At 34.9% G+C, this 14,894-nt stretch overlaps 1 protein-coding gene across 7 annotated transcripts in view; it reads right to left on the bottom strand.

Moving 5' to 3' along the window:
- The window catches only part of TANK (TRAF family member associated NFKB activator), a 63,622-nt gene extending 60,384 nt beyond the window's left edge, over positions 1-3,238 (bottom strand). For 4 of the 7 annotated variants that reach the window (XM_006921118.3, XM_015596422.2, XM_025039462.1 and 1 more), the window contains exons 1-2: positions 3,115-3,232; positions 2,511-2,665 (exon numbers count right to left, since the gene is read on the bottom strand). The gene's annotated coding sequence lies outside the window, so the exon portion shown is untranslated. Of the gene's footprint in view, positions 1-2,510; positions 2,666-3,114 lie in introns of all 7 variants that reach the window. The other 3 variants (XM_025039461.1, XM_015596421.2, XM_006921117.3) reach the window with 3 other exon arrangements.
- Between the last annotated feature and the right edge of the window lie 11,656 nt (positions 3,239-14,894).

Raw genomic sequence — 14,894 nt, 5'->3', positions numbered from 1 at the left:
GAAAATCATAGAAGCATGCCTACAAGATGTCAGGGGGGAAATGGGAGCCACTGCATAAATCCTAGAGGAAACAGAGACTAAAACTTGGCTTGATATAATTAAACATAAAGGAGCTGAAATGAAACAGTAATATTCATGCTTATAAGGTATTAGAAAACAAAACAGATACATAGTAGTAACAGCTAAAGCCTCACACCAGAATATTAGAATAGTGAAGTTTTGCATCAATAGACTATTTTTATTTATCATTTACTTTTGGATAATGGGTATGGTTTTAAAGAAACATGCAATCTTTCTTCATCATAGGGCACTCCCCCAAATCATGTCAATAATTATTTTTTTCTAGAAACATGCAATCTTTCTTCATCATAGGGCACTCCCTCAAATCATGTCAATAATTATTTTTTTCTAAATTAACAGAAGATCAATTAAAATACTCAAATATCTAAGCATTCACATAATGACTGCATCCCTCTGTAAATTACACTTATGAGGATCTTGAAGTATCCTTCATAGTTCACAGATCTACATTGCTAAATTACATTACCTGCCTAAGGTCATTTTCTTGATAGTGTCAACGTTATTTAAATCATCTTTTATATAAGTTAATAACGTAATTTTATATAAGATTACATAATACACTATTATCCACATATTAACAGTAAACTATTAGTGGAGTAAAAAGGTGGGCTTTGGTGAGACTGTATTCCTTAGAGACCAGCTCTGTTTTATATGTGTGTATACATATAAAGCACACAACACACATATACCTGCCTACATAACACATACATATCTGCACTGTGCCAATGATTCTCAATTCATATTTAAATATGTACAAGCATGCTGAGCTTGTGTATTTTCTCGCCCATTCATTTTGAAACCACTCTATGGGATCTGGCTATAGAAGAATGCCAGCTTGGTTATTATCTCTAACGTAAGAAATTTACAGGCAAAAATGGGAAGCTAATGACAACAAACAAACTGATGCTTTTCCAGTTGAGTTTCACTCCTGGTTTCTTTCAGGGCATAGAAGAACTTATCCACGTAGAAACAACACTCTTTATTTTATAATGTAACTGGAATAGAGGACAAAGAACAGCAATACATTTTATCATCAGCCTCAGCTGGTACAGTATTTTCCCTGACCATGGGAAAAAAAGTGGTGCGGTTGGGGGAAAGGGGTAAAAAAAATACTATCAGGATCAGTACAATAGCTCTCCTTTGTTCTTAACATTACTTGTGTTTCAGACCCTTTCACTTATTTCAATTTACTCTAAAAGAGATTTGTTTAAAGTTCTGGATCTTTCTGCTCAATATTGTTGTTTTAAGAACCATGTACTTTCAGGCCAAAATGATTTCATGAGTGAATTCTTTCAGATCTTCAAAGGACAGAGAGCTCTTATGCTACCTAAACTACTTCAGAGCAGAGAAAGAAGGAACTCTTCGCAGCTCTTCTTCAGAAACCAGCATAACCTTGATATCAAACTTTGACAAAGATAACACAAAGACTACAAATGAAACTCAATTATTGATTAAAAAAATGTTACCAAAAAGGAACCTACATGCTTAAATATTACTCCATGAGCAAGTGTAAGCTTGGTTCACAAACTGGAAATCCACTAAAATAACTCACTATCCTAGTAGGTCAAAGAAGAACACCACATGCTAGGTCATGACGGGTGCCAAAAGCCATACGACGAATACATTCCTGATAAAAATGTTTAGTTAAGGAGTACTTAAGAAGATTGTCCTAAGAACAAGAAATATATAGATCAAATGAACAGTCAACACTAGCCAATGCAAACAGATTAAAAAAAAAAAAAGGACTTTGGATACAATTCAAAATCCATTCTCTGCAAAAATCCTAGTAAGCTAGAAATAGTAAAGACACTTTTTTGAGAAATAAAATTTATTGGAAAATACATAATAGCTAAAATCCCAAAAGATTACTTTATTGAAAGATGAAGAGTTTACTTTAAATTTTACCTTAAAGAGAATGAATATTCTAGAAAACTTCGAAAAAGACAAATGAAGAGCGACTTGCTTTATGAGTTACTAAAAAAATGCCATAATCAAAGAGATTAGTATTTGTAAAAAGAACGAAGCAATAGAAAAAAAAAAAAAGACCCATGTACACATAAAAATTTCCTACTTTAAGGTAGTATTTCTAGTTGGGAAGGAATTGATTTCAAGAGAAACGGCTAAATCCCTACCTTAAACGATGTACAAAAATAAATTTCAGATGTTTTAATGAGTAAAGCATAAAAACACTATAAAAAGGATTAACAGACAATATAGGAAAATATTTTCATAATTTTTGAGTGGGGACTACCTTTAGCAATACAAAACCTGGACATTTTAAACCAAAAGACTGGTAGTTTTTGAAAATATCTGCGATGTATTTCACAAAGTACTACTCTTTCGTTTGAGTATCCTCAGCTCTTGACAAGCACAGCTTTTTACACTTGTAACTCGTTGCTAATCAGTTTACACAGGGGTGGGGACTTTACCTACTGCCTGGGTTCCCACTAGGGGCAGGGTTTGCTTTTGCTCTTTCCGCCTCGGCCACCCATTACCTCCGTGACCCTCGGGGAAGTTACCCAACTTCTCATCGACAAGGCTATGATGACACCCCACAGGAAAGCAGAGAGAACTGTGCAACAACCTTGGGAAAAACAACAGAAAGAACCTATTAAGTTTTTGAAAGCTTCTGGAAGGCAGCCCCTAACCCGAAAGACGCCTGCGACACGCTGGCGGGGCCCACTGCTCGCCCTGACATCGCAAGCCCTGCCTCCCCGGTTTCCCAGCGAAGTCAAATCAGCGTGGGGCAGAAACCCCCTCCCCCTTGAACGTTGCGGCGGGGGACGTCGTTGCGACGCTGACGTCGCGGGCCCGGAAAGCCCCTCCTGGGTCCGCTCCGAGACGCTGACCCCGGTGGTTTCTCTCGCACGGTCCCTCCTCATTCTGAGAACCGGTGGTCTCCGCAGCAACTCGGCTTCTCTCCCTGCGGCTCCCATACTGCCTTCGCATCCCTCTCACTCACACACACAAGTTCTCCGTCGCCATGCTCGACGGGAGGGACACACCAACTCGCTCACGAAGTTTCTTACTCACAGTTTGGGGATTCCGCGCCAATCGCTTACGCTTCGTGTCCGCGGCGCCTGGCCGAGTGACTCCAACCGGAAGTTGTTTTCCGTTCCAGTTCAGAGGGCAGCGCCTGCGCGCGGTGCCATTAAGCCATCACCCTACACCCCGCCCGGCCCGGCCGCGCCCCTCCCGCCCTTCTCGACGAAGCCCCGCCCCACCTCGCCGGGTAAACAGCCACTGAAAGGCGTCAAATGTCAAATTTAAAGGTCACCTGAAGCTCTTAGCTAGATTTTTGTCAAACAGTAAGTAACAGGTCTAACATCATCCTTTATGGTAGTTAGCGGACACCTAACGACTTGTTGAAAGTGTAGATTCTACCAACTCACTCCTAGAGATTCCTGGCGTTCAGAGCAACTGGGTGAAAGCCCAGTACCCCGTATTTTCAACAGATCCGTCTGCGAAAGTGATTAAGGTGATTAAGGCCCTACTATGAGAAACCCCCGCCCCACACACACCCATTGGATTTTTCCCCAACTAGTAACTCCTTTCACTAAATGAATTTGCCAAAGTTGAATAGTTGGAAAAAGCAAGACCTTTATTAGAAAATTTCCCAAGAATTGAGACCTCCCCATTTTTCCATTTCCTAGCCATGCTTAATATTCTCCAAGATAGAAATTTTAGACAACTCAAGAAAAGTGACTATACTCCCAGTTTTAGCTCTGATACCTGCTGTATCTAAGCTAAAGGCAAGTTGCTTAACCTAATGAACCTTAATTTTCTATGACAAATGAGGACAATGACAACATACTTCACTTGATAGATCAATCCGGTAATGTAAGCAAAAGCACGTGGTAAAGTTTAGAAGGCTCTGCAACTGAACGATATTGTCCCAAGTCACTCATATTATGCTGGCTCCTTCCCACGACCAAAGTTTTTCCTGGGATTTCCTTCAGGAAAAGAGAGCAGTCAAATCCATAGCACATGTGAAAGCTTTCTGAGAACAGTGAAGGCAGGGACTCTTCACATTGAGTGGAGCATGAGTGTACCTGGCTGAATGCATGTCGCACTCCCAGAATCTTCCATGGCGATGACCTATTACTTAAAAATATTTTTTAAACTCTCACTGCTTTTGCACATATTTGACATAGGTTAGTGGCGTTTTGAAAAGACCTCACAGTCAACAATAAGCATACTAAATTCGTTGAAGCAGCAATTTGATAGGCAAAATTAAAATGACCATGAATAAAAGACCATATTTTTGTCAGACAGAGCCTGCGCTAGAAAATAACTGTATATCCATAGACTTGATGAAATTTCCTAAGTTGAGAATTCTCCTGTCCCTGTGATCTTGGCCAAGATGTGCCTGAAGAAGATCTTCAGCCCATGATATTTTATTCATTCTGAAATGTTCAAGCCTAGGTCTGGAGTTATTGAGCTGCTTTTCTTTACTGGTCATATGGTCCATTAACTTAGAAGCTGCTATTTCCCGAAGGGATTCCAGCATCTTGTGATCTTTTCTTTTCTCTATTAGAGCAGGAGGATCAGGTTCTGGCTGCCCCAATTATGCTTCTGAACCATGGACATTTGCACTTTTTCCCTTAAGCTGATAAATTCAAGGATTTACATACTTGCCAAGTTGCAGTGTGTTTTAAAATATTGGACTTATTTTTAAAAGCCAAAGCCAAACATAGTTTTAAAAACTTTTTTTTTAACAAACAAACTTTTTGAATATAACAGTGTGACCAGTTGAACAATTTTCTTGTGATAGTTGAGTTAAATGTGATAACACAAAACTGTTTTCTTAAAGAATTTACTTTTTAATCTCGTCTGATCTCAGAAGCTAAGCAGGGTCGGGCCTGGTTAGTACTTAGTGCTTGGATGGGAGACCACCTAGGAATACCAGGTGCTGTAGGTGTAAAAAAACAAAAACAAAAACAAGAATTTATTTTTTAGAGTACAGCGATTTCCCATATACTCCCTTTCATCAACACATGAATAAATCTCTTTTATTATCAACATCTCCCACCAAAGTGGTACATTTGTCACAAATGATGAACCTACATTTACATATCATTGCCATTCAAAGTCCATAATTTACATTAAGGTTCGCTCTTAGTGTGTACGTATATATATATATATATTGCAAGTCCATAATTTACATTAAGGTTCACTCTTAGTGTGTACGTATATATATATTGCGTAGGTTTGGACAGATGTGTAATGACATATATCCATTATTATAATATTATTCTGTACTAGAGTGGCTTCACTACCCTAAAATTTCTCTGTGCTCTACCTATCTCTGGCAATCACTGATCTTTTTACTGTCTCCACAGTTTTGCCCTTTCCAGAATGTCACATAGCTGGAATCATACAATATGTAGCCTTTTATTAAATTTCTCTGTGCTCTACCTATCTCTGGCAATCATTGATCTTTTCACTGTCTCCACAGTTTTGCCTTTTCCAGAATGTCACATAGTTGGAATCATACAATATGTAGCCTTTTCATATTGTCTTCTTTCATTGAGTATTATGCATTTCGTTTCCTCCATTTCTTTCTTTCTTTTTTTTTTTTTTATGGCTTAATGGCTCATTTCTTTTTAGCACTGAAGAATATCTCATTCTCTGGATGTACCACAGTTTATCTGCTCACCTACTAAAGGACACCTTGGTCACTTCCCAGTTTTGGCAATTATGAGTAAAGCTGCTATAAACATTAGTGTTCAGATTATTGCGCGAACATAAATATTTAACCTCTTTGGGTAAGTACCAAGGAGCATGATTGTTGGATTGTATGATAAGAATATGTTTGGTTTTATAAGAAGCTGCCAAATTGTCTTCCAAAGTGGCCGTGCCATTTAACATTCCTACTGGCAATGAACGAGAGTTTCTGTTGCTCTATGTTCTTATTAGTATTTGGTGGTGTCACTGTTCCATGTTTTGGCCATTTTAATATGTATGTAGTGGTATTTCATTGTGTTTTTATTTTTATTTCCCAGGTAACATATGATGTGGAGCACCTTTTCATATGGTTATTTGCCATCTGTATATCTTCTTTAGTGAAATATCTGTTAAGGTTTTTGGTCCACTTCAAAATTAGGTTGTTTGTGTTTTCTTATTGTTGAATTTTAAGTGTTCTTTGTTTATTCCAGAAAATCAGATGCATCTTTTGCAAATATTTTCTCCCAGTCTGTGGTTTGGCTTTTCATTCTCTTGACAATGTCTTAGGGAGAGCAGGAAATTTTAATTTTAATGAAGTCCGACTTATCTAGCACTGGTTTGGAGAATATTGAAGGAGATGCTTGGTGATTTCTAATTAAAGTAGTAGAATTTAACAATACACTTAGAATCTAAAACTGAATGCATACAAATTTAAAATATGGAAGTGCTAAAAACTTTGAATAAGGAAGAAAAAATTAAACATACACATTTATTAAATGTATATATTTCTCTCTTTCTACTCCCATGATGTTGTAGTTATGTAGAAAAGTGGTTGCATACTTCTTCAGTGTGTGAAACATGTATGAATGCTGGGGTAGATGGATAAATTTTATGCTAAAATAGCATCAAACATTTTCCTTTTTCTAGAATGATGATGAAGTTTTTAGAATTGACATATAGTATATTTTGTTAAGAGTATGGATTGAGTTAAGACATTTATTTGAGGAAATCTTTTTAAAATTATTTTTAAATTAATGATATCATTTTACTCCAATTTTTCTTTACTCATACTTCTACATACCTTAGGTTAACAAGCAGTACTGTGGAGGTAGAGTAGGATGAAAATGAGAGCTGCAGGCTTATTAAAAATATTTTAGGACCTATTTTCAAAACTGCTTAATATTTTATTGAGAATTCTGAATACAAATCTTGGGATAAGGAAAGCTGCCAATATAAACACTATAACTTGGAATGTCAGGTATGCATCAATGATCTCACTCAAATCTTTGATGTGAAATATCACTATTAATAGAATCTGGTTGACTTCTGATTTAGGCTGACATCTGGACTAGCTGTTTGTGTCTCAGATTCCCTAAACTAAATGCCTGATGAAAAATCAGAAAAATATGAGAACTCATAATAGCATCGAAAGGTAGGATTGATGACCAGGCTCAGTGTGTATGGCTGAGCAGGCTGTACCCTGGACAGGGCATCCAGCTATAAGAGGTGCTCACTTGCCAGCCTTGCCCCCTTGGGCTTGAATATTCCGCAGAGGGGTGCCTTTTCCTGTTACAAAAGGTCATCAAAAGAATGGCTGTAACCCTGCTGACAAGAAAACTAGTGATGAAATTTGACAGGATTTTCACTGTTTGTAACAACAGTGAGGCTGAAATGGACTTGAACTTTGTTGTTTGAAGGTGATCAAATCTGCTGGCCTGAAGGATAGTAAGAAAACTATCTGCCTCATGATACCTTCTAATGAAATGGACAGTAACCCCACTACTATGCATTACCTACAAGTAATATTTTACACCTCCTTGCCCCAGTGTCCCCCATTAGTATTTCTCTCTATTATCCATTTTGGACCTGTGGTTTGAAATACACCAACATAATTTCAGTGGGAGTTGATAGATGTGATATTCTGTATTTAAGGATATGCAAGGCCAATAACAAAAGGGGCTGGGCAGACAGCTGTGTGTTTGACTCTCACTAGGAGTTTTATTATTCACATATGGCTCCTATCAAGGAAAAGAGCAATGATTATTTCTGATTAACCAGAAATTCTTCTCTTCATAGTAAAACAACTAGGCAATAAAGGTGAGAGATACCACTATAGGCCAAAACCAATAGTGACAAAATTGATAAATATCAGCTTCAGGCCTAAATTTAACTGAGATGTATGCATGTCTACTTGTCTCTCAGGTCAAGAAACTAATAGAAATAAGGCAGGTAATGAGAAGAACCAAAGAAAATCCATACATCTGGTTAGTAAAGCATACACAAGGCTTAGAATGAGTAAATATAAGACAAAGTATCCTTTTGAAAAGATTATGCTGCATAAAGGAAGTACAGAGTCCTCAAGATGCAGAGAAAGTGAACACTTTGGAAATGGTTTACCAGAAGCATAAGTAAATGGAAATAACTGCTTGCATTTTCTATGAAATAAGTGATGAAATATAAGACATTTTACTAAGATAAGGGGGGTGGGACCTAGTTAAGATGCAGGAAGAAGTAAAAACGAAGTTGAAAAAGTTAAGGCTGTAAGGACATAGAACTTGCAATGGCAAAATTCAAACATTATTTGGATATAATCAAGTATGGAGTCAGTACTGCAGTATTTTAAATCAATGATTAGAGTTAAATCTTGAAAAACTCTCTTAAAATGTGACTGGAAAGGACAAATAGATGAAAACCATTAAATGGAGTAGCGGAAAGATAGTGCTCTAACTTCCTGAAGAAGAGATCAGAGTAAATGGAACAGAAATAATGAAAAATATATCAAAAGATATCTGAAGTAATACTTTGATCCAAACCAGAGATAAAAGGACTCAATGAGTTATGAAACATATTAAAGAGACCAAACACTGACTTATCATGGTAAAATAATTTGATACTAAATGATTTACCAATTAATTCATTTTATCAGCAAATATTTTGTGAATACCTGATATATGCTAAAAGTTAGGGATATAAAGATGACTAAGACACAGTCCTACTTAAAAAAAACTCAGTGCTATTGTGGGTGACCTACATATGAGAAGCAGGCAATTACTACACAATGTGGTATTACAATATTATAATAGGGATAAGAGTAGGATACTCTGAAAACACATTGGAGAGGCCTTAGTCCAGGCTTGAGAGGGTGAGGGAAGATTGCCTGTATCTAAAGTATGAGAACAAATTCAACAAGTTTCTAGGTAGAAAAAAAATTAGTCATAAAAATAAAGAAAAGTAGATTTATCTTCAACACTGTACTTCATAAGTTAAATAGAATAGCATCTACAGTTGCCTGGGAAAGGTTTCACCTACAAAGTCTATACTCACCCAAGTTATCATTCACATAAGGAAGAAAAACAAAGACATTCTTAGATACCTCAAGTTTCAGAAATATACCACTCATTTCCTGAAATAATTAAAGATATACTTCAGTTGGTCAAGAAGGGATCAAAATCAAAAAAACAAAGGTGAAATTCTGATATAAAAGAAATATTTATAAATATTTGAAATAATTTAAATATTAGATTAAATACAAATTGTTGCAAATATGAAAATATTAAAAAGAATTTTTAAGATATAAAGTATAAATACATAATTTAATAATAATGTGTTCTAAACATCCTGATTAGAGTAACAAAAGCTCAAGTGAATGAAAGAGAAGTGTCAGGAAAGAAAAATTTCTAATTTACTCATTTTCTTATCTTCTACTTGTAGAAATGAAGAAATGATAGATAGGATCTTATTCTATGACAACTGAACATACTTTTAGTTTCTTTAAATTTAATGGTAAATACAATCAGAATTAAAAATTGAATGTTCATTTTTTTATGTAAATAGAGGAAGAAAGAGAACATTGCCCATATAACAAAGATATAAAACTCTTACTTCCCAACATTCAATTACTCGATAAGATAACTCATGTGAATACTACTCTGTAACATTCCTTACATACATATACTCTGTGTTCCTATTGTCACACTCTGGCCTCATTGTCACTGTGTCTCTGTTGCCTGCCATCCCTGGTTCAAGCCACCACCAATTTATATTTACCACATGAGTGTCCTCATTGTTCTCACTTTTATTCTCATCAAATTCTAAATGTTATTATGTTTCTGTATCGCCTAAAATTTCTCTTTGGTTTCATATTACCCTTAAAATAAAATCCAAAATTTAAGCATGGTGTGAGGCTTCTTCCTACTTCTGTAGACTCATATCCTCCTTCCTGGTGATTTTTGGGCTTCTTTTGATACTTTGAATGCTTCCTGTTCTATCCTTTTTAGGTGTTTGCTAATGTGGTTTCCTCATCCTAGATTTTTCTGTTATGTTTTACTTGGTCTATAAAGTCCTCAAATAAATAATCTGATTGTAAGCAAGACCTCACTTGACTCCTCTTTCAGGTTAGGACTGTGGGCTCACCAATGAATTCCTAGTTCACTCTGTCTTTTATGACATGCGTCACACTTGAAATTCTAAGTTGCACATTTGGATGTTTTTGAAGTTAAGATGGCTATTACAGCTAATATTAAGGAAATGTGAAACCACCAATCTGAGACCTAAGTGGTAATTTCCCACCCTTCCCCCCAAAAGCAAACTCAAGCTGAGATAGGCTAATTTATGCTGGTTATATGAGAATTCTGAGTTAAAATAGTCTCGTTCATATGTTGATATTGCCATTTACTAACAATATGACTTTACTAATCTTATGCGTCAGTTTCTTCATCTGTCAAATGCATATTACAATAGTACTTGATTCAAAGGTTGTGTGTATATGTGTGTGTGTACAATAAGATATATGAACAGAGCCTGCCCTATAGATGGAACTCAATAAATATTAGCTAATATAGATAATTTCTATAATTTAAGTAACTGATTCTACATGCAGTTGATTTTTAATGTAAATAAGTAGTCATAATTATTATTTAAAATGTCTTTAAAAGCTTATCGTGAAAAAACCTAGACACTGGGCTTACTAGAAAAAGCCTTCGAATCAATTGTCTTGAATATGCCCAAAGAGCTAAAGGAAATCATGAACAAAGAACCCAAGGAAATCAAGAAAATAATGAGAACAAAATGAAAACATCAATAAAGAGATAGAAATTATAAAAAGGAACCAAATAGAAATTCTGGAGCTGAACAGTATAATAAGTGAAACGAAATATTTACTAGAAGGGTTTGGCAATGGATTTGAGCAGGCAGAAGAAAGAGTCACTGAATATGATGATAAGACAATGGAAAGTATCTAGTTGGAGGAACAGAAAGAAAAAAGAAGAAAAGTGAGAAGAGTCTGAGAGACCTGTGAGACAACATCCAGTGAAACAACATATGCATTATAGAAGCTCTGAAAAAGTGAGAGAAAAGGAGCAGAAAAAATATTTGAAGATATAATGGCCAAAACTTCTTAACTTGATAAAATACCGAATCTGTATATTTGAGAAGATCAATAAACAACAGTAGGCTAAAGACAAAGAGAGCCGTACTGAGGTACGTTATAATCAAAACGCTGAGAGCTAAAGACGAAAGAATCCTGAAAGTAGCAAGAGAGAAGTGACCCATTATGTACAAGGCATGCTCAATAAGAACACAGTCAATTTCACTTTGAAATCATGGAGGAAAGAAGACAGTGGGATGACATATTTAGTGCTGGAAAAAAATAGATGTCAACCAAGAATTCTTCGACAAAACTATTCTTCAAAAAATGAAGGACAAATTAAGACATTCTGAGATAAACAAAAGCTGGAGTTTATTGCTAGTAGACTTCTACTACAAGAAACATTAAAGTCAGTATCAATAGATAATAATTTAAAGTCATACAAAAAAATTAATGCTGGTAAAGACAACTACAAAGGGAAACAAAAAATTTAGCATAATCATAGTTTTGGTTTCTAATTCCTCTTTTTATTTCCTATGTGATTTAAAGACAAATGTTTAAAAATAATTATAAATTTATGTTAATGAGCATGCAATGTATAAAAATGAAATTTGTGATTACAACAACAGAAAGGAGGGAACCAAGCTGTTCAGTAGAGTATTTATATATTATTAAAGTTAAGTTCATATTAATTCAAATTGAATTGTTATAAGATTGTTTAAGTTGCTAATTTTGATCACCACAGTAACCACTAAGACAAATCTTAAAAAAAAAAAAAGAAAGAAAATGAGAAGGGAATAAAATGGTACACAGAAAAGAATTAATTAAACACAAAAAAAGGCAGTAATGGGGAAAATGAGGAACAGAAAAATGCTATAAGTCATACAGAAATCAGATAGCAAAATGACAGAGTAATTATTTTATCAGTAATTACTCTAAATATAAATGAATTAATTTTTCCAATCAAAAGGTAGAGGTTGGAAGCATGGATGATATAATATGATCAAATTATATTCTGTTTACAAGAGACTTACTTTAGATCAAAAGACACAAATAAGTTAGAAGTAAAAAGATGGAAAAAAGATTTTCTATGCAATTATTAATCAAAAGAGAGATGGGGTGGCCATGCTATTATCAGACAAAAGTGCTTTTAAGTCAAAAACTGTTATAAGAGACAAAGAAGGGCATTTTGTAGTGACAAAAGAGTTATTGATCAAGAAGATATAACAATTATGCACATACGCACCAAACAAAGAACCCCAGAATACATGAAGCAAATATTGATAGAACTGAAGGGAGAAATAGACAGTATTACAATAACAATTGGAGATGTTACTACATAATTTTTAATAATAGATAGAAGAACAGAATATCCAAAAGGAAATAGAAGACTTGAAGAATAGTATAAACCAACTAAATCTAATAAATATATTTAGAACACTCAACCCAACAATAGCAGATTACACATTCTTCTCAGATGGATATGGAAACTTCTGCAGGATAGATCAAATATCAGGTCACAAAAAAAGTCTCAATATATTTAAAAATATTGAAATCATCATACAAAGTAGTTTGTCCAACCAAAACAAATGAAGCTAGAAATCAATAACAGAAGGAAAACTGGAAAATTTACAAATATGCACAAATTAAACAATGTGTTCTTAAACAGCCATGGGTCAAAAAGGAAATCACAAGGGAACTTAGATTAACTTAGAGATAAAATAAAACAAGGTTGCACCATACCAAAACTTATGGGATGCAGTAGATTAGAACAGAGATAAATGAAACAGAAAATAGAAAAACAATAGAATCAATGAAGTCAAAGTCAGTTCTTCGAAAAGATCACATTGACAAAATGTTAGGATTATGAGAAAAAGGGGGAGAATAACAAATAACAAAAATCATAAATGAAAGTGTGAACATTACCACCAACCAAATAGAAATAAAAATATTATAAGAGAATCCTATGAATAATTGTGTGCCAACAAATTAGATAATCTAGATGCAATGTTACAAATTCCCAGAAACAAACTACCAAAACTGAATCTAGAAGAAGTAGAAAATCTGAACAAACCCATAACAAATAAAGAAATTAAATAAGTAATCAAGACCCCCCAACAAAGAGTTCAGAACCAGATGGCTTCATTGGTGAATTCTACCACTTAGAGAATAACTAACACCAATCCTCCTCAATCTCTTGAAAAAATAGAGGAGAGAAAAACACTTCCTAACTCCTTCTATGAAGCCAGGATTACTGCGATACCAAAGCCAGACAAAGACACTACAAGAAAAGAATACTAAAAAACAATATTCCTATAGATAAAGATGCAAAATTTCTCCACAAAATACTAATAAACTGAATTCAACAGTATATTAAATGAATTATGCATTATGACCAAGTACAATTTATCCCTGGAATGTAAAGGTGGTTAAACATAAGAAAATCATTCAATGCAGTATACCGCATTATAGAACAAAGGAAAAACGCCCTACATGATCATCTCCATTGACATTTTCTTTTAAGCCATGTGTTGCTGATTTATTTATTTATTTGTTTTAAAATTTTAATTAGTTTCAAGTATACAGTACATTGGTTAGACATCTATATAGTTAGTAAAATGATATCCCCAATTGCTCCCTCCCTCCCCTGACCCTCCACCTAACCAATGTATTAATGCTAATTGCATTACTTATGCCATGCTTCCCATCCTGGTGACCATCCATCGGCTACTAATTTGTACTTCTTTAACCCTTCACCCCATTCTCCCAGCCACCCAAACCCCTCTCCCCTCTGTGCATCACCAAATTGTCCACTATATTTGTGAGTCTGTTTTTGATTAGTTTGTTCTTTTTATGCCTTAAATTCTGCATATAAGTGAAATCATATAGTATTTATCTTTCTCTATCTGACTTTAATACTGTCTAGGTTCATCACAGCAATATCTTTTTCCATTCTCTTCCTTTTCATATGTAGGGGTCTTGTTTTCTTATCCTTTTAGCCACTCCATCCTTTCGTTGGAGCACTTAATTCTTTTCCATTTAAGGTACTTATTGATAGGAATGTAGTTGTTACCATTCTTTATTCCTGTTTTTGATACATGTTTTTTCTTCTTAAAGAATTCCCTCCAACATTTCCTGTAATTCTGGCTTGGTGGTGATAAATTCCTTTAGTTTACTTTTGTCTGGGAAGCTCTTTATCTGTCCTTCAACTCTAAATGATAGCTTTGCTGGATAAATTATTCTTGGTTGTATATCCTGGGTCTTCATTCTTTCGAATATTTTTTGCCAAGCCTTTCTATTCTGCATAGTCCCTCTTGAGAAATCAGCTGCCAGTCGTATGAGTGTTCCTTTATATGTAATTATTGGTCTTTCTCTTGCTGCTTTAATAATGTTTTCTTTATATTTAAACTTTGGCATTTTAATTATTATGTGTCTTGGTGTGGGCCTCTTTGGATCCCTGATTTTTCGAATCCTCTGAGCTTCCTGGGGTTTTACGTTCATTTCCTTCACCAGGTTAGGGAAGTTTTCCATATTATTTCTTCAAACAACTGTTCAACATCTTGATTTTCTTCACTTATGCCGATCAGATGAATATTTGGAGCCTTAATAGTGTCCCATATCCTCCTTAAATCATCTTCATAGTCTTGGCCTCTTTTTTCTTGCCATTCTGTTTGAGTGTCCTGATTGGCTTTCCTGTCCTCTAGATAGGGCATGTGATCCTCTTCTTTATTCACTTTGTTTATTCCTTTGTTTATTCCATTTAATATACTTCTCATGTGTT

This window comes from Pteropus alecto, unplaced genomic scaffold, assembly GCF_000325575.1.
Source record: "Pteropus alecto unplaced genomic scaffold, ASM32557v1 scaffold3, whole genome shotgun sequence".
Taxonomy (NCBI): domain Eukaryota; kingdom Metazoa; phylum Chordata; class Mammalia; order Chiroptera; family Pteropodidae; genus Pteropus; species Pteropus alecto.
This window is presented reverse-complemented; position numbering and strand designations above follow the sequence as displayed.